A 19,893-nucleotide genomic window follows, 5' to 3' on the forward strand; every position below is an offset into this window, starting at 1 on the left:
TCTTAGACTGACCTTCACAGCACAATGTTGTGTGAACCTAAGCTAGTACACATGAACCACAATTTACTAACACACATTGTCCCACTAGCACACACAGACCAGTAATTTTTTAAAAGTATATTCCTGGAAGGGCAAACATAAAAAATCTGCTGAGATGGTGAGATAATCAGGCCCACATGTTATCGCTTCCTGTTACATCTCTTTCTCTCCCTTACTGGCTGCAGTTTCCTGAGACTTCATCAACTGTGACATTCCATGGGTCCCACATCAGACTCTGCCAGATAGAATTGACTCTGCCAGGTGTTTTTTGCATGCGATAGTCTTAATTTTAAAATATTTTGGAATTAAAAATACCCATAACACTTCAGGGTTCAGATCTATTGTCAACACAATTGCAAAGGAGTTCTTATCCTGAGCCAACAGGGGCGGTGCCCTGGATTTCAGTGAAATTCAACTAGACCACGAGAGCAAAGTTTACTGCTGCTATGGTAGGCATCAGTAATTTAAATGCTTTTGTTTCTGATCAAAGCCCTCTGCTTGTGAGAAAGTTGTTCATATTCAGACAACATGCTGAAGCTGATGAAACAGTCATGATCCAGGTTAGTGTAGAACTCTAGGTTGCAGCCATGTGATAGTTCAAGAGCCTGGAAATCCTGAATGCTCATGTGACAGAAGTGAAACAAAAGTTGGTGTTAGCAAGGCGAAAGTTCAAGAGTTGTGTTCAATCAGGAAATGAGTAAAACGGCACATATATAATGAGAGATTAAAAAGGTTGAAGACAAGTCTTTAGTACCCACTGTAAAAATGAAGCATGGAGATTCAAGGCTGATTTTGATGCAGCTGCAGACATGTGTTATCTGGGAAGGTGAGTGCAAGATATCTCAAAATCACATTCCCTTGTGCAAAACTGGTGTGAAACTGACTCGTTATTCCAATGACAGAATTCCAAAGCTTGGTCACATCAGTCTTAGGGTTGAATACAATTAGTCCTTCTCCTAATTTCCATTGGTAATAGTAGGAGAGAACAAAATCTCCTGATGGGAAGGAATTAGCTTGAAAAGAACAGTTAAACTTGGCCAAATTACATTCAACTAGGATCAGTAAGAACACATTTAACATTTAGAAAATGCTAAAATAGCAAGAAAGGTGCTTCAATCAAGGAGGGCCAAATGATAAAATTAAGTATCAGAAGGCCAAGGTCAAGATAAAAGACAATGTACCGCTATCGGTTTGCAAAGCTAGGTCAGTGCTTATGTATGTTTAGAAGCATTAAGTGAAGAGCTGAGTAGATTAAAAAGAACACATGATGATAAAGGTGAACAGCAGAGAATGGGTCATACTCATTGTGGTAGTTCAAAAAAAGCAGATGGGCCCATTCAGATTGTGGAGATTGTAAACAAAGATCAAATAATATGATTGACAATAATACTTACCCATTGCCTACCAGTGGAGATTTGTTTACGAATTTAGCAAGTATGTTCAAGTGGATAGATTTGTCAAATTGTCTTTTATCTTGACGTATTTGCAATTGGAATTAATGGACAATTACAGCAAGGAACACAAAGGACTACACCACAGACTCTCAGACTGTTAAAGCACAGAAGGAGACTATTCATACTGCTGTGTCTGCACTGGTCAAAAATGATCTGACTGCAATAATCCCATATTCCAGCTTTTGCTCCATAGCCATGGAGGTTATGACAACAGGAGTGAATATCTAAATGCTGATTAAATGTAACAATGTTTCTGATTCAACCGCCATTTCAGGCAGTGATTCCCAGACTTTCACCACCCTCTGAGTAAGATGAAAGGAGTATATGCAACTGCTTGTATGATAATCTAATTTTCTTATATGATAATCTAATTTGCTGTAAGGCAGAGGGAGAGAACACAATGTTATACTGAACAAATGCCTAGATTAACTTCAAGACATGGCATCAATGCTGTAAAGCATAAGTGTGTCTTCATGGTGTCAATTTTAATATATCTGGGTCACCAAATAGATGGTAAAGATATCCACTAATACAGGAGTGGGTTGAGAGGATTTGAAAGTAATGGAACCAGAGAACAAAAAAGAACATTCATAGGCATTATTGTATATTGGCCTAAATGTATCTCCAATGTAACAAAGACTGATGTATTTCTAGCCACTGTATAACCTGTCAATTACTTTACAATCACAAATATCAGTCATGCCAGCTTTGTTGCCAGAGACATTTGTGAGAAACTGACGAGGATCTAGTGTTCGGTAACATATACTGGTATTAGGGGAAAGAAAACTTTCTTAACCTAATTGCTTTGGGATTATTTTGCACTAAACGTTTTGGTTCTGATCACAGTCAAACAAGTACCTTTAGGTATTACTGATGTTGGTTTAGCATGTTGTTTACTTATGAGTATCTGCGCGGTGGCTAATGGTCACCAAATGTTGTTTTGGTTTGTGGAATGCCAGCCACACAATTCCCCCCCCTGCCTGCCCCCCAACTCTCCTAAATCCTAGGGTCACCAACAGCCTTTTGTCCATTGGTGGGAAGTCCCTTATTTTGTTTCATAAGAGTTGGTCATCAAGTGCATTTGAGAGCCACTCTGCTGCTGACGAAGCAGCACAAAGTGCTCCCTCAAATCAGAATTAGCTTTACTGTAACATGTACTCACATGAGTACAGTGAAAGATTTACAAGTCTGCACATATGGCACCTTTCGTAGCCTTTAATTATTTAAATTAGTTGTCCACACTCAGGTGTTGAGAAGTTGCCATGTTTCCAGTCTCATTCTGGCCTAGTAGTCATCTCTCCTTTGTGTCAGGAAATTGTAGTTTTCAAATTCCACACTGGACACTTTAGAATAGACTGTTATGTTGGCTCAGTATTGAGAGATTTCTGCATCACAAAAGCTGCTGCTTCTATTAAAAGGATGCCCTGTCTGACCTGTGGGCATGAAAGTTGCCATGATTTGAAGAGTCGCCGTTGTGCACTCCCCTGTACTATAGTCATTATTTGTTCCTCATCTAATATAATTAAAACAGATTACCGGGTCATTTATCACATTGCAATTTGTATGAGCATGCACTGTGCAAACTAATCAGTACAAAATTCCTACATTTCAGCAATTACTATTCTTCAGAAAACACAATTTTTACTGTAATATGACTTGAGCAAGAGAATTGTTTTGTAAATGTTATTACAAATTCAGTTCATGTGAATTGCAGCTGCCATAGGGGCATATTTCAGACATGTATCATAGAGTCCATAAAATACATCATAAGGTGTGATGTACAATTCTTCCACTAATTGGAACAGTTTCTCCCTATCTACTCTGTACAGTCCTCTCATAATTTTGATTTGAGATCTCTGATGAAAAAATAATCTCCTGTTTGGGGGTAAGGTCAGACTTCTAGTCTTAACAAAAATTTGGCAGCCTCCAACAATGCTTCTATGTTGAGTCCCCTCATAGTTTTACAGAATGAAAATCTTTCTCAATAAACCTATTTCCATTTTTGAGGATGTGACTCAAGAGGATGGATAAAGGGGAACCTGTCGTATACTCTGATTTCCAAAAAGCATTCCATAAGGTGCCACACAAAAGCTAATAGGCATCAAAGGAGCTCATGGAGTTGAGGGTGATATATGAACATAGATAGAGATTGGTAAATTGACAAGAAGCAACAAATAGGCTTAAAAATTTGGAATTTCCAAGTTTGCAGCCTGTGACTTGTGAGTGCCAAAAGGATCAGGGCTCAGCTATTTATGATTTTTATTAATAAGTTATATGAAGAGACAGAGAGTGATGCATCTAAGTTTACATATAAACATGTGAAATAGGAACAGAAATAAATCATGCAACCCCTTAAGCCTGCTCTGTCATTCAACGACGTCATATTCAATTGGTCTGTATTCCAAATTCCACATTCTCATTTACCAATAGGAAGCTTTGATTCCTCTGCCTAACAAGAATCTATCCACTGCTGTCATAAAAATATTCATGACCACTGTCTCCATCGTCTTTTGAGAAAGTGAGTTCCAAAGTCACATAACCCTCTCAAAAGAAAAATAATTCTCTTTATCTCTATCCTAAAAGAGCAAACCCAAACATTAAAATAGTTTCCTCTAGTTATGGACTGATGCACTGAAGGAAGCTTTCCAAGTTCACATTGTTAAGACCATTCATAATCTTACTTACTTCAGTCAAGTCACCTCCTGATTTATGGCTATTATTGGAATGCTGTTTGTATTCTCTATAGTGAAGACAAGTACAAAATATTTGTTCATTTCCTCCACCATTTCTTTATCATCGACTACTAAATTCCTAGTTTCAATCTGTCGAGGACCAAAACCCATTTTACTTGTTCTTAATGTTTTTAAATGTCAATAGTATTGTTGTGGTTCTGTTCGCCGAGCTGGGAATTTGTGTTGCAGACATTTCGTCCCAAGTCTAGGTGACATCCTCAGTGCTTGGGAGCCTCCTGTGAAGCACTTCTGTGATCTTTCCTCCAGCATTTGTAGTGGTTTGAATCTGCCGCTTCCGGTTGTCAGTTCCAGCTGTCAGTTGCAGTGGTCGGTATTGGGTCCAGATCGATGTGCTTCTTGATTGAATCTGTGGATGAGTGCCATGCCTCTAGGAATTCCCTGGCTGTTCTCTGTTTGGCTTGTCCTATAATAGTAGTGTTTTCCCAATCGAATTCATGTCGCTTGTCATCTGTGTGTGTGGCTACTAAGGATAGCTGGTCGTGTCGTTTCGTGGCTAGTTGGTGTTCATGGATGCGGATCGTTAGCTGTCTTCCTGTTTGTCCTATATAGTGTTTTGTGCAGTCCTTGCATGGGATTTTGTACACTACATTAGTTTTGCTCATGCTGGGTATCGGGTCCTTCGTTCTGGTGAGTTGTTGTCTGAGAGTGGCTGTTGGTTTGTGTGCTGTTATGAGTCCTAGTAGTCGCAGTAGTCTGGCTATCAGTTCGGAAATGCTCTTGATGTATGGTAGTGTGGCTAGTCCTTTGGGTTGTGGCATGTCCTCGTTCTGTTGTCTTTCCCTTAGGCATCTGTTGATGAAATTGTGGGGGTATCTGTTTTTGGTGAATGAGACCATGGTGATGATGTCCATCATCAGAAATATACACATAGACAAGGAAGAAACCATGGTCTCATTCGATGTAATGGCACGGTTCACCTCTATCGACAAAACCCTAGCCATAGAAACAATAGCCAACCTGCTGGACATACAGAACAGACAACAGGATGGTGAACCTATCAACAAAGACGGCATACTCAAACTACTGGACCTGTGCCTCACAACACACTTCACATTCAACAACCAAATATATGAACAAATCAACGGCACACCCATGGGCTCACCCATCTCTGGACTCATAGCAGAAGCGGTAATGCAAAGATTAGAACAAACAGTCTTACCGCAAATTCAACCCAAACTCTGGGTCAGATATGTGGATGACACCTTTGTAATCATTAAAAACACAGAAATAGAGAACACACACTGGATCATCAATGCCACACTCACAGGAATCCGATTCACTAGAGAGGAAGAAAAGGATAACCAACTCCCATTCCTAGACGTGATGGTACAGAGAACACCGAACCGAGAATTCACCACAAAGGTATACAGGAAAGCCACACACACAGACCAAGTCCTAAACTACGAAAGCAACCACCTCAACACACACAAAAGAAGTTGCATCAAGACACTATTCAAAGAGCCACAACACACTGCAGTACACCAGAACTGCAAAAAGAGGAAGAAGAATACCTGTCCAATGTATTCGCCAAAAACGGATACCCGGGCAATTTCATCAACAGATTTAGATTTAGATTAGATTACAGTGTGGAAACAGGCCCTTCGGCCCAACAAGTCCACACCGACCCACCGAAGCGAAACCCACCCATACCCCTACATTTACCCCTTACCTTACACTACAGGCAATTTAGTATGGCCAATTCACCTGACCCTGCACATCTTTGGATGGTGGGAGGAAACCGGAGCACCCGGAGGAAACCCACGCAGACACGGGGAGAACGTGCAAACTCCACACAGTCAGTCGCCTGAGGCGGGAATTGAACCCGGGTCTCTGGCGCTGTGCGGCACCAGTGCTAACCACTGTGCCACCGTGCCACCCTAAAGTGAAAGCCACACACACCTAAGGGAAAGACAACGGAACGAGGACATGCCACAACCCAAAGGACTAGCCACACTACCATACATCAAGAGCATTTCCGAACTGACAGCCAGACTACTGCGACCACTAGGACTCATAATAGCACACAAACCAACAGCCACTCTCAGACAACAACTCACCAGAACGAAGGACCCGATACCCAGCATGAGCAAAACCAATGTAGTGTACAAAATCCCATGCAAGGACTGTACAAAACACTACATAGGACAAACAGGAAGACAGCTAACGATCCGCATCCATGAACACCAACTAGTCACGAAATGACACGACCAGCTATCCTTAGTAGCCACACACATAGATGACAAGCAACATGAATTCAACTGGGACAACACTATTATTATAGGACAAGCCAAACAGAGAACAGCCAGGGAATTCCTAGAGGCATGGCACTCATCCACAGATTCAATCAATAAGCACATCGATCTGGACCCAATATACCGACCACTGCAGCGGACAGCTGGAACTGACAACCGGAAGCGGCAGATTCAAACCACTACAAATGCCGGAGGAAAGATCACAGAAGCGCTTCACAGGAGGCTCCCAAGCACTGAGGATGTCACCTAGACAGGGGACGAAACGTCTGCAACACAAATTCCCAGCTCGGCGAACAGAATCACGACAACGAGCACCCAAGCTACAAATCTTCTCACAAACGTCAATAGTATTGTGAAGTTGGTGTTTGTAAAATTGTAAAATTTTAAAATGGGAAAAGCAGTGAGTGGCCCCTTTAAAAGATGATGTACCTTTTCTATACTTAGCGATTCATAAAGGATGTCTATGGGTTTGCAGGTGCACGGAGGAGCTGAAGTGAAATATTTGTACCAAAAGGCTGTACAGTTCACAGTCCAAGCAGTGTTTTTACCAAGACAACATGTCTTAAATTCAGCCAATCAATTTGAACCAAGTCCTTAGATAATAAACACCTATCAAATTTAAATCAAATAGTTTAGACAACCTAGGACCAATCTGATTGTAAAAATATTGATTGATCATCAAGGGTATAAAAAAGAGGGCATTTGTACAAAGAGTGAACTGCCATCTGCCCCCAAATTGACAACCATCAGCTCGAAAGAAAGAATTTTTGGCTCTCCCAGAATTCTCTAAGCCTCAGAGTAAACATCATCTAAAAAAAGCACCTGTAGCTAATATTCCTGACAAAAGTATTTGATGGAGAAGGCATCCCTGACCAAAGAATTTAATTGAGAAGACGTTCCTGATAGAAGATCAATGGAGAAGATACAGAATATTCTGGAAGATGTAAACTGACTGTAATTTAGAGAGACTCAATTCTAATTTTTTTAAAATTTTGTTTATGTAAGTGGGATTTATAATAATTTATTGGAACTGCATACTATTAGAATGCTTGTTTTATTTGGGAATAATTAGTAGTTGGAGGGGAATTGTTCAATTTGTTAACAGTTTAGTTAATTTGTTTACTGTTAAGAGTTTGATAAATAAATTGTTACTTGTTGATTATATTGTGATTGTCAGGGGTTTATTTCATTTAACCATTCGTTTATAATAGATTGGGATGACAGGCAGATTATATCACTTTTCACACTTCTTTTAACAGTTTAGAGAGCGAGGCAAATCTCCCTGGGTATTTCGGGTTGTTTTTATCGGAGGGGTCATCCTTGTCTTGATAACAATAGGAATGCTTGGTTTCTGTTTTTACATTCCTAGCTAGCTTCCTCTTGTACTCTAATTTGTTCCTCCTGATTAATATTTTAGTCATTCTCTTTATATTCTAGCCAGTCATCCAACCTTTAATTTAATCTCTAATTTCATCGAGGGCCAAAGAGCCTGTTCTGCACTATATTGTTCTTTTTGAGTTATATATTTCTTTAAGTTTGATACTTTAATTGACTATGGATGGTGGGTCATTCCTTTAGAATTAATTGTACAAATTTAGGCAGAAATGTGAACTGTGAGGAGGACTCAGATGGTCTGCAAAGACATACAGACTTGTTAAGTGAGTGGGCAACTGAATAGCAGATGGAGTATAAAGTCAGGGTGTGTGAGCTTATTCACCTTGTTTGCAAGAATAGAAAAACAGAATCATTTTGAAAGTCATAAAACTTGTAAATGTTGATGTTCAGAGAGACTTGGGTGAACACAGAAAGTTAGTTTGCACATGCAACAAGCAGTAGGAAGGTACCAGAATGTTGACCTTAATGTTGAAAGAGAATAGGAGTAGAGGATTAAGGATATTTTTTGACAACAGCAGAGGGCTTTGGTAAGACCACACTTGGACTTCTGTACGCAATTTTGATTTCTATATTTCTGTAACAATATACTTGTATTGAAGTCTGTATAGCAAAGATTGACTAGTTTATTTCCTAGGAGTGAGTGAGGACTCTCCTGTTCCTTGATGCTGCCTAGCCTGCTGTGCTTTTCCAATGCCACATTTTTAGACTCTAGCTTATTTGCTAGGCTGAGAAGGCTGTCCTTTGATGAATGACTAAGTAAATTGATCTTCTATTCTCTGGAATTGAGAGAAAAAAAAAGCTCATTTCATATTCTCCAAGGGTTGGCAGGGTAACTAATGAGAAGCTTCCACTAGTTGAGGAAACTAAACCAATTTAAATCAGGGACTGTCTAAGTTTATGGAGAGGATAATTTAAGACTGAGATTAAGAGAAATTCCTTCACTTAAAATCATGTGAGCTTGTGGAATTATTTTTCCATGGGCATGTCATTGAATGCATTTTGGAATAAACAGATTTTTGGTCTCTTAGGGAATCAAAGGATTTGGCAGAAACTAAAATTGAAGTCAAAGATCAGCCTTGATTGTATTAAACAGTGGAACAAGCTTCACATAGCATACAATCTACACCTGCCCTTTTCTCTTGTCCTTGTGTTGCCAGAATTCTGATCTAGAATTGTGGGAACTCCCAATGTTGGAAGGACTTACTCTTGTATTGTCAACCACTTTTTAAGCAGCATGTAGATGTATACAATGATAGCCTAATTTTTGAATAGTGGAATTACTAAAGGATCTGTCACCACTGTTGGAGTAGTAGGGTGAGATGTTTCAGTGTGCTAGAGTTTGAAGAGCAGAGGGCACAGGAAAGATGTATAATTGATAGAGGAGCTGGACTTTGTTATAGATTTAGAGAGTTAGAAGTCTGTGGGTGGATGTGATCATGAAGTTGAGGAAATAGAAGAGTAGTAAACAAATTAAAGTCAATAAAGATAATGTATGAAGTGAGGAATATTGTGTAAGAAAATATACAGGTAGCAAGTTCTGGATTTTTTAAATTACCACTAGCACTACAAGGCCAATGAAGAGAACATCTGTGAAAATATTGGAATTGAAAAAGTTATCAACAAGGCGTTCAGCAACTGACAAGTATGTAGATACTTTTCTAAGTATTTCATACAATACACATTAGTTCTTTTTCTTAATGGAAGTACATTGTTCAGCAATGAATCACGTTGTTAAAAAAATATAATTGTTCTGCTTTTCTTCTGCTATAGAGGGAGTGCAGCCAAACTAATTCCTGAATTTTCTTATTAGGAGACATTGAGTAAACTGAGCCTGTATTCTTTGGTGTTTCAAATATTGAGCAGTGATCTCATTGAAGCTTACGAAATTCTTGCAGGTTGTAACCAGTTGAATGCAGATTGGATGTTTCCTCTGACTGACGAGTCTAAAGTCATGGGACATTGTCTCAAACAATTAAGAATGATATGAGGAGAATTTTCTTCATTACCCCAGAGTGTAGTGGAAGTTCAATCAATGAGCATGTTCAACACAGAACTTGATAGGTTCCAGAGACTAATAATGCTATAAAGGTAGTGTGGGAACGGAGCGTCGAGAGTGATGATCAGCCATGATCTACTTGAATGGTGGAATAGTCTAGACAGTCTCCCTAAAAAATGAAAGTGTTTTAAAATGAGCCAATTTAACTGGGCTTTCTTGAGTTAACAAGTAGTGTGTTTATTGATTAGTAAGTGTGAATATAAAGAATAACACAACACACACATAGATTAGGAACACAAAGAGAGACAATACAAGATACAAGCTAAATGAGATTTCGATCCTTCTCTCTCAGTGGTTCAAGAAGATTAGGTAGTGGAATGTTAATCATTGAATAGTTGTTTTGGGGTTTTTTTTGGCTTTGCAGTTATTTAGAATCCTTTTGTCCTGTTTCTTTTTTCTGGTGTTGGCTGGCAGCACTCAGAATGAGAAAATTTATAGAATAGAATATCCTTTATTGCCATGTGTACTCAAGTACAGAAGTACATGAGTCAATGAAAAGGCCTCTTATGGTGCTATCTTAGGTCCAAGTACCAAGGTACAAATCTTAGTTACAAAACAGAATAAAAGGAAAAATAATTGCATTACTTTAAAGTGTTTAAAGAATAAGTTTGAAGTAAGACATAGTTAAACAAGTGACAGATAAAAAATCTGACAGATATAGTCAGATAAAAAAAATACAAATAAAGACTACACTGCAGCAGCTCAATGCAGGACCTCCCACACATGGTCTGACTGCCCACGCCAGATCCCATTCCAAAACCTGTCCCTGCTCCGCTCCAAGCCTCAAGTCTGTTCCGTATTGGCTCTCAGCTGCTACAAGGTAAACTCCAAGGGAAGTTGTTTGATTATTCTTGTCCCTTCTGACTAGTTTGTTAGCTAGACAGTTTATTTTACCTTCAACACAAAGGTACTTATTGGGTATTCTTTTATTATGACCTTAACAGCAAACTAGCACTTGAACCCATGCTAGCACACACAATTCTCAGTTCAAGAACACAACTCCTTCCATGAGCACAGTTTCCCCATCTGGCACATACACAGACCAGAGGTCCTCGAAGGGAAAAACACAAAAAAAATTCCTGGCTTTCTGCCGATAAGGAGCAGCTAGTTAGCCTCATCATCTCTCTCGTTAATGTCTTTCTCTCTCACTCTCCATGGGTCCTGCACAGGACTTTAAAAGGTTAAAAATATCCATTGTACTTTAGGGTTCAAATCCATCATTGTGACAACAGATTAAATGATTTCCTCTTGCTCTTATGTTCCAATGTTCCTATTGTGTGATATTTTCAGGAGCAAATGGACTGCTATCATTCTCAAGACACCAAGACAAGGTGGCTAACTGTGGAACTTGCCCATCCAGATGCAAGTAAGGCAGTCTCCTCTCAACTATGATTTGGAGATGCCGATGTTGAACTGGGGTGCACAAAGTTAAAAATCACACAACACCAGGTTATAGTCCAACAGATTTAATTGGAAGCCCACTAGCTTTCGGAGCGTCGCTCCTTCATCAGGTGATAGTGGAGGGCTCAATCCTATCACACAGAATTTATAGCAAACATTTACAGTGTGAGGTAACTGAAATTATACATTGAAAAATAGATTGTCTGTTAAGCCTTTCATCTGTTAGAATACCATGATAATTCTAACAGATGAAAGGCTTAACAGACAATCAATTTTTCAATATGTAATTTCAGTTACATCACACTGTAAATTTTTGCTATAAATTCTATGTGTTAGGATTGAGCCCTCCACTACCCCTGATGAAGGAGCGACGCTCTGAAAGCTAGTGGGCTTCCAACTAAACCTGTTGGACTATAACCTGGTGTTGTGTGATTTTTAACTCCTCTCAGCTATAATTTCCAAACTGCCTGCCTGGCAGGTGGAAACTTCCTCAGGGCACGGTACGCACAGAAAAACAGGATCAGTTCCTTGTTTCAAGAAAAATTAAAATAATAAAAAAAAGGTGGTTCTGGACACAATCAGAGATCCAAGTCACTGCCACTGCACATCATCAGTCACGTATAATACTTACAAATTACTTTTTTCTTTATAAGTGAGCCTGAAAGCAATTTTCTACAATACCATTGCCCTTGAAGGCAAGGAAACACTGTACAGATCCACTTCAAATTAAAAATTGTTTTTCTTGTTTTCTTTAACACTTTTTGGGTTCTTAGATGTTTTTAAGAAATTCTTATTGAGCTGAAGCAAAGTTTAAAGTTCTGGATTTGGTCAAAATGACATGAACTAGTGTGCACTGTAGACTTTTAGATAGTACACCGCTGATGTAAGTTGACACTGTTACATAGACGGCCAAGCCCTGCTCTGTGTAAATATAACCGGTTTGATCTGGCTTGGCAACTTAGTCAGCACTGCGACTCACTAGCACCACACCACATAACAAGGATAGTTTGGAAGCACAAAATGTTTCAGTTCAGACTTGTCTGCTTATCATTCCTGTTAGTGATAGCGGTTCTTGGAACCGATCTGCAATAGATTCAGAAACCAGTTTGTTTTCTTTTAAAGCAGATAAAAGCCTCTCTACTCTCAGTGAACCATATTATTACATTTATTTTAAACTGGATAATAAACAACAGCAAAATAAGCCATATTATAACATTTGGTTACTATATATAAATTTACTCCTTTCTTTTGATTTCTCTTTTGAACAGTGCCATTCAAACATCCACTATTCCCTGATGAAGGAGGCTAGGCAGACCACCAAAGGAAAGGGCAAGATACATACCATGAGTTAAGCAGAAGAGTTCAGGAAAATGTTTGAAGTGGCTGTGACTTGAGAAAAAGTTTTGAGTCAACTTTTGAAGGTAAATAAGAATTAGCAGATTTGATATTTTTAGATTGCTGAAGAGACGTGGCAAATGAAGTTTATTCCCTTAATAATTTAGTAGAGACTACTGCCTAAAATTCCAGAGAATGGGAACCAAAACATAGGCTGGAGAATCAAAGATAAAGTTATGTTCCAGATTATGAAGACCACATTGAGACCACACCTGGAATATTGTGTGCAGTTTGATCTTCTTGTTAACGATATACTTGCCATGAAGGGAGTGCAGCACAGATTCACCAGACTGATTCTGTGACGAAAATTGATGAGACTGGATCTGTATTCTCTAGAATTTAGGATCTCAAGGAAATTCACAAAACTTTTGACAGGGTAGGTGCAGAAATATTTTGTCCTTAGAATGGAGATTCTACAACAAGGGGATAAAGTCTCAGAGTGAGGGGCAATCTATTTAGGACTTGGATAAGGAGAAATTCCTTTTCTCCACAGGTAGTGAATCTTTGGATTTTTTTGACTGCAGAGGACTGTGGAAGCTCAACCATTGAATATGTTCAGGAAAGAGATCAATAAATTTCTAATGAAGAAATTTTTCTATTTAATCCCATTGATATGTTCTGACTTATTATCACATCCTTTATAATAGACTCCAGCATTTTGCCTACTACAATATTAGGCTAACCAGTCCGCAATTCCCAAATTTATCCCTCCCTCCTTTTTTTTAAAATAGCGAGGTTACACTTGCCATACTCTAATTTGCCAGTCTGTTCCAGAATCTATAAAAGTTTGGAAGGTGACAACCAACACATCCATTGTTTCAATGGATATCTCCTTTAGTATCCTGGATGGTAGATTATCAGACCTTGGGACTTATTATCTTTCAGTCTCATTAATTTCTCTTGCACTATTTATTAACTAATATCAATATCCTTCACTTTCTTCCTCCTGATAGACCCTTGCTTCCCTGTGTCCACTTTATGCAAGTTACATCTTCCCCATAGCTGTTTAATTGTTCTGCCAATTCCTTGTACTCCATTATCAGTTCTCCCATTTTGGTCCTCCTTTGCTGAATTCTAAACTACTCCCAGTGTTCAGCCTTGTTATATTTTTGAACAGCTTTGTATGGTCCTCTTTGTATCCAAAATTATCCTGAATTTCTTCTTTTAGATATGGTTGGACCATTTTTCCTATTGCGCTCATTCAGGAATGTACAATTGTTGCAGTGCATTCTTAAGTATTAGCCATTGTCCAACACTGTCTCTGCCTTTGAATGAAGTTACCCAGTCTGTCACAAATTATTTCTCGTCCCTTTGCAATTTTCTTTGTTTAGGTTTAGGTCTATAGTTTTGGATTAGACTACTTCAATGAAGAATTCTATCATGTTATGGTCACTTTTTCCAAAAGATCTCTCAGAACAGACATTATTTATTAACCCCTTCTAATTGAACAAAATCATATCTAGAATAGTACAATCCCTAGTTTGTCCCTCAAGGTCTAAAACATTGTCTTTTACATATTCCATCTGCCACAGTATTATTGTTAACATGGTTTGCCCAATCTTTATTTAGATTAAAGTAACCCATGCAGACTCTAGCCCCTTATTGCATGCACCTCTAATTTCCTGCTTAATACCATGACTTACCATTTGAATTGTTTAGAGACCTATAGGCAACTCTCACTAATGTTTACACATCTTATTGCTTCTTAGTTTCACCCAGCCTGATTACACATCTTGGTTTCCTTCACCAATGACCTTTGTCACGATTGCACTGATTTCATTTTTCACGAACAATGTCACCCCACTGCATTTTCCTTTTTGCCTATCCTTGCTCATTTTTAAATATCTTGGGAGATTCAGTTCCCAGTCACCTGTATTCTCAATCATATCATACCTATTTACAACTACTTGCACTGCAAGATCATCAATCTGATTGAAAACACTCCATGCATTTTTAGTTTTAGTATCTTTAAATTCATCTTTTTGATATTTTTTGCACATTTCATACTCCGTGGCCCTATTTGCTGTGAGCCCTTCTTTCCCCTGCCTTCCACTTTTACTTTCTATTTTTTGATATTTCATTTCCAACCCTCCTTCCCTAATTTTGATCTCCCCACTCAACTTCCTGTTCACCTGCCATTCTTGTTTAAATGTTAATTACTAATAAATGCCCTGCAAGGATATTGACCCAGTTCCTGCTGGGTTGCAACCCATCTAGATAAAGATCACATCTTCCCCATAATCAGTTGAAAACCTCAAAATTTTAATTCCCTTACACCTACACCATTCCTCCAGCATACTTAGAACCAGTCAATTCTACTCCTGATCAGCATGATAATCCTGCTTTGATATGCTACTTTTTTCATTTATTTCCTAGCTCCCTATATTCTGCTTGCAGAGCTTCATCTCTCTTTTTACCTATGTCATTGGTACTGACTTGAAACACATTGTACATTCAGCTGTTCCTTTACAGATATTTTAATAATAGATAGATAGGATAGTGAAGGTGGCATTTGGTATGCTTTCCTTTATTGGCCAGAATATTGAGTACAGGAGTTGGGAGGTCATGTTACGTCTGTACAGGACATTGGTTAGGCCACTGTTGGGATATTGCGTGCAATTCTGGTCTCCTTCCTATTGGAAAGATGTTGCGAAACTTGAAAGGGTTCAGAAAAGATTTACAAGGATGTTGCCAGGGTTGGAGGATTTGAGCTGTAGGGAGAGGCTGAACAGGCTGGGGCTGTTTTCCCTGGAGCGTCGGAGGCTGAGGGGTGACCTTATCGAGGTTATCAAAAATATGAGGGGCATGGATAGGGTAAATGGACAAAGTCTTTTCTCTGGGCTCGGGGAGTCCAGAACTAGAGGGCATAGGTTTAGGGTGAGAGAGGAAAGATGTAAAAGAGACCTAAGGGGCAACGTTTTCACACAGAGGGTGGTACATGTATGGAATGAGCTGCCACAGGAAGTGGTGGAGGCTGATACGATTGTAACATTTAAGAGGCATTTTGGATGGTTATATGAATAGGAAAGGTTTGGAGGGATATGGGCTGGGTGCTGGCAGGTGGGACGAGGTTGGATTGGATATCTGGTCAGCATGGAAGGGTTGGACCGAAGGGTCTGTTTCCATGCTGTACATCTCTATAACTCTATGACTCTATGACCTAAGAACCTGAACTAGATGTTCTCATCGTCTTTCTTTTCAGTATGAAAACACAGGGTCTAATTGTCCTAGTATGCCTGTATTGGCTTGTCAAATTTGTGAGTGGTCTATACATCCTTCTATTTCACTTTTATCATCCCTCACTACTCAACTACCTGATGAAGGGCTTAGGCCCGAAATGTTGGCTCTCCTGCTTCTCAGATGCTGCCTGACCTGTTGTGCTTTTCCAGTACTACACTTTTCGGTTCTGATCTCCAGCATCTGCAGTCCTCACTTTCTCCTACTCAACTACCTGACATACTTGCTTCTTCTTATCCTCCTTTTTGTGATGATATACTTAAAGCGTTTACATGGCAATAAGGAGCATCTATCACATATATCACTTCACTAACCCTTTTAGCTACATTGTGCAGAGCACCAAATTTCTGTCAGAGGCTCAGTTTGCAAAGTCAGTAGCACCAATACTTTGTCTTCTGCATGAAATGTGCTAGTCATAACATGTTTGATTACCCATCCTTTTACTTTTCATTGTGAAACTTTTAAATGCCCTTATGTTACTTTACATGCTCCAGACAATCTCTCTATAATCACAGACAAATAATCCAATATTGACAATTCATCTTTCTCCTTTGAGAATGTTTCCTTCATCAAATTTAATGGATCTCTTATCTCATGACCATAAATCAATTTGAAGGCACTAAATCCAGTGAATTCATTTGGGGAATCCCTGGTAGCAAACATGAAGAAGTCTAATCTTTTATCCTGATACTGTGGGTAAGACCATAAGATGTAAGAACAGAAGTAGGCCATTTAACCTGTTGAACATAAATCACCATTCAATGACATTATGACTGATCCATGACAATATGCTTTAATCATAGTTTTCAGAGTCTGTTAGTATCTCTCCAAAACTTCCCATGTTTGAGGATGACATGCAGTTGACTTCTATTGTTTTATACCTACATTTCTGATTATGTCTGGGAAACTTTAGACATAAAGGTGGAACCTTGAACAGATAAAATTTGAATTGGTGGGCCATAGTCAGAAAAAAATTGAGTTAATCTTTCACTGATACCATTGCAGGAATTGTCCATAAAGGAATGCTTTGTGGAAACTGAGTTGTCATATCTATCATTGTTAGGATTTACTGGTGTCCTGCTTGTAATTTTGAAAATCCCATACAATCTAATAACAGATGGATTGCAGTGGTTCAAGAAAGCAGCTCACCACCATCTTCTCAAGGGCAGCAAGGGATGGGTAATAAATGCCGGCCAGCCAGTGATGCCCATGGCTCATGAGAAATTTTTTAAAACGCAACTGAATGTTTCTTCAAAAACTGGTGTTAGTATCAAAGGTGTGGATTTAAGTACTGATGCTGAGATTTACCTATAACCTAACATTATGGCACATTTCACAGATTGTATAATGCCCTGATGAAATCTGGGCCAGTTAAAATACCTGCTTTTTGATGTATAGGTTTTCAATATTCCTACATGTCCCGACATAAGAATTTCAATACTTCTTGTGATATTTAGGTGATACTACTGTCTGATGAGCAACCATTCATTCCTCATCTACTTCCTCATCAGAACTCTGTTGTTGTGGACCAGTCCAAACCCTCTTAACATATATTAATAAGATAGTGTAGACCCTTACTTTAAAGATAAGTTTAAGGTGATGTGTTCCAAATGCAATTTGATTGATCAAACTACTTGGAAACAAAACACACTTTATTCATATACTATAATTAAAATACAGACAAAATAAAAACAAAATAATTGGCTTAACTGTAACTCTATCAAATTGCTTAACAAAATAATCTGTATATTAACTGCTAATTAACTGTTCCAATATAATTTTACCCCCTAACACACCGTTGGCAAAAACAAGTTCAGTAAAAGATTGTCTCACACGTGATTTCAGCAGCAGGAGAGAACCCCAGCTTTTAGCTGTTACAGAAAGAGCAATAAGAGCTTTCACATCCAACTTCAAGACCCCAGCAACTACAGAAAGATAAACTAAAATCCTGGGTCTATGGGAGCTGGACTCCACCCATTCAGGCAGCTTCTATTGTTACAACTTTAAAAAAATGTCCAAGGCATCATAAACTATTTCCTTTATTAGCTTTGGAGCAGACTACTCTGATCTCTGTCTCAACCTCTCATCATAAAAAAAAGGACAAATTACACCTCTTAAAGCCATAGTATCATCACACTATTCTTAATGTTATAGCACTCTGGAATATCTTCAGCCTCAGCTTCCATGGAGGCATTTAAAAGCATTTCAAAATTTCCAGTATTACAACGAAAACACTTGGACTTTTGATTTTCACTTTTAGGGGGATTAGTTCATAATCATCAGCCAACACTGCTACCTGTCTAGCAGTTTCAACAAAAAGATAATGAGTTCTTACTACCAAAGATAATGAGTTTTTAAATTCTTCCAATATAGTGATCTCTCTGAGAACCTCACATGTGGCTTCAACTCCTAATGCTTATAATCATCTATCAAAATTACATTGCTTAACCCTTCCAAATTCCATGTGAGTTTCCGGATTTTCCTTAAATTTCAATACTTTTGCCTGTATACTTCAGCAGGAGAAAGTGAGGTCTGCAGATGCTGGAGATCAGAGCTGAAAATGTGTTGCTGGAAAAGCGCAGCAGGTCAGGCAGCATCCAGGGAACAGGAGAATCGACGTTTCGGGCATAAGCCCTTCTTCAGGAATGAGGAAAGTTTGTCCAGCAGGCTAAGATAAAAGGTAGGGAGGAGGGACTTGGGGGAGGGGCATCGGAAATGTGATAGGTGGAAAGAGGTCAAGGTGAGGGTGATAGGTCAGACTGGGGTGGGGGCGGAGAGGTCGGGAAGAAGATTGCAGATTAGGAAGGCGGTGCTGAATTCGATGGATTTGACTGAGACAAAGTGGGGGGAGGGGAAATGAGGAAACTGGTGAAATCCGAGTTCATCCCTTATGGTTGGAGGGTTCCTAGGCGGAAGATGAGGCACTCTTCCTCCAACCGTCGTTTTGTTGTGGCCTGGCGATGGAGGAGTCCAAAGACCTGCATATCCTTGGTGGAGTGGGAGGGGGAATTGAAATGTTGAGCCACAGGGTGGTTGGGTTGGTTGGTCCGGGTGTCCCAGATGTGTTCTCTGAAACGCTCCGCAAGTAGGCAGCCTGTCTCCCCAATATAGAGGAGGCCACATCGGGTGCAGAGGATGCAATAGATGATGTGTGTGGAAGTGCAGGTGAATCTGTGGCGGATATGGAAGTTTCCTTTGGGGCCTTGGAGGGAGGTGAGGGGGGAGGTGTGGGCGCAAGTCTTGCACCTCCTGCGGTTGCAGGGGAAGGTGCCGGGAGTGGAGGTTAGGTTGGTGGGGGGGTGTGGATCTGACGAGGGAGTCATGGAGGGAGTGGTCTTTACGGAATGCTGATAGGGGAGGGGAGGGAAATATATCCTTGGTGGTGGGGTCCGTTTGGAGGTGGCGGAAATGACGGCGGATGATGCGCTGTACATGGAGATTGGTGGGGTGGTAGGTGAGGACCAGTGGGGTTCTGTCCTGGTGGCGGTTGGAGGGGCGGGGTTCAAGGGCGGAGGAGCGGGAAGTGGAAGAGATGTGGGGGAGGGCACCGTCAACCGCGTCAGGGGGGAGATTGCAGTCCTTGAAGAAGGAGGCCATCTGGGTTGTACGTTTTTGGAACTGGTCCTCCTGGGAGCAGATGCGGCGGAGTCGAAGGAATTGGGAGAATGGGATGGCGTTTTTACAGGGGGCAGGATGGGAGGAGGTGTAGTCCAGGTAGCTGTAGGAGTCGGTCGGTTTGTAGTAGATGTCCGTGTTGATTCGGTCGCCTGAGATAGAAATAGAAAGGTCGAGGAAGGGGAGGGAGGAATCTGAGACTGTCCAGGTGAATTTGAGGTCGGGGTGGAAGGTGTTGGTGAAGTGGATGAACTGTTCAACCTCCTTGTGGGAGCACGAGGCGGCGCCGATACAGT

At 39.9% G+C, this 19,893-nt stretch overlaps 1 long non-coding RNA gene across 1 annotated transcript in view; it reads left to right on the forward strand.

The window, feature by feature from the left end:
- The first annotated feature begins 309 nt into the window (after positions 1-309).
- The window catches only part of LOC148151953 (uncharacterized), a 79,469-nt gene continuing 59,885 nt past the window's right edge, over positions 310-19,893 (forward strand). Inside the window, exons 1-2 of the long non-coding RNA XR_015761054.1 lie at positions 310-488; positions 12,619-12,771. This is a non-coding gene — a long non-coding RNA (uncharacterized LOC148151953). The remainder of the gene's footprint in view (positions 489-12,618; positions 12,772-19,893) is intronic.

This window comes from Chiloscyllium plagiosum, unplaced genomic scaffold, assembly GCF_037043375.1.
Source record: "Chiloscyllium plagiosum isolate Xiang-an unplaced genomic scaffold, Cpla_swu_hap1 HiC_scaffold_2, whole genome shotgun sequence".
Lineage (NCBI taxonomy): Eukaryota > Metazoa > Chordata > Chondrichthyes > Orectolobiformes > Hemiscylliidae > Chiloscyllium > Chiloscyllium plagiosum.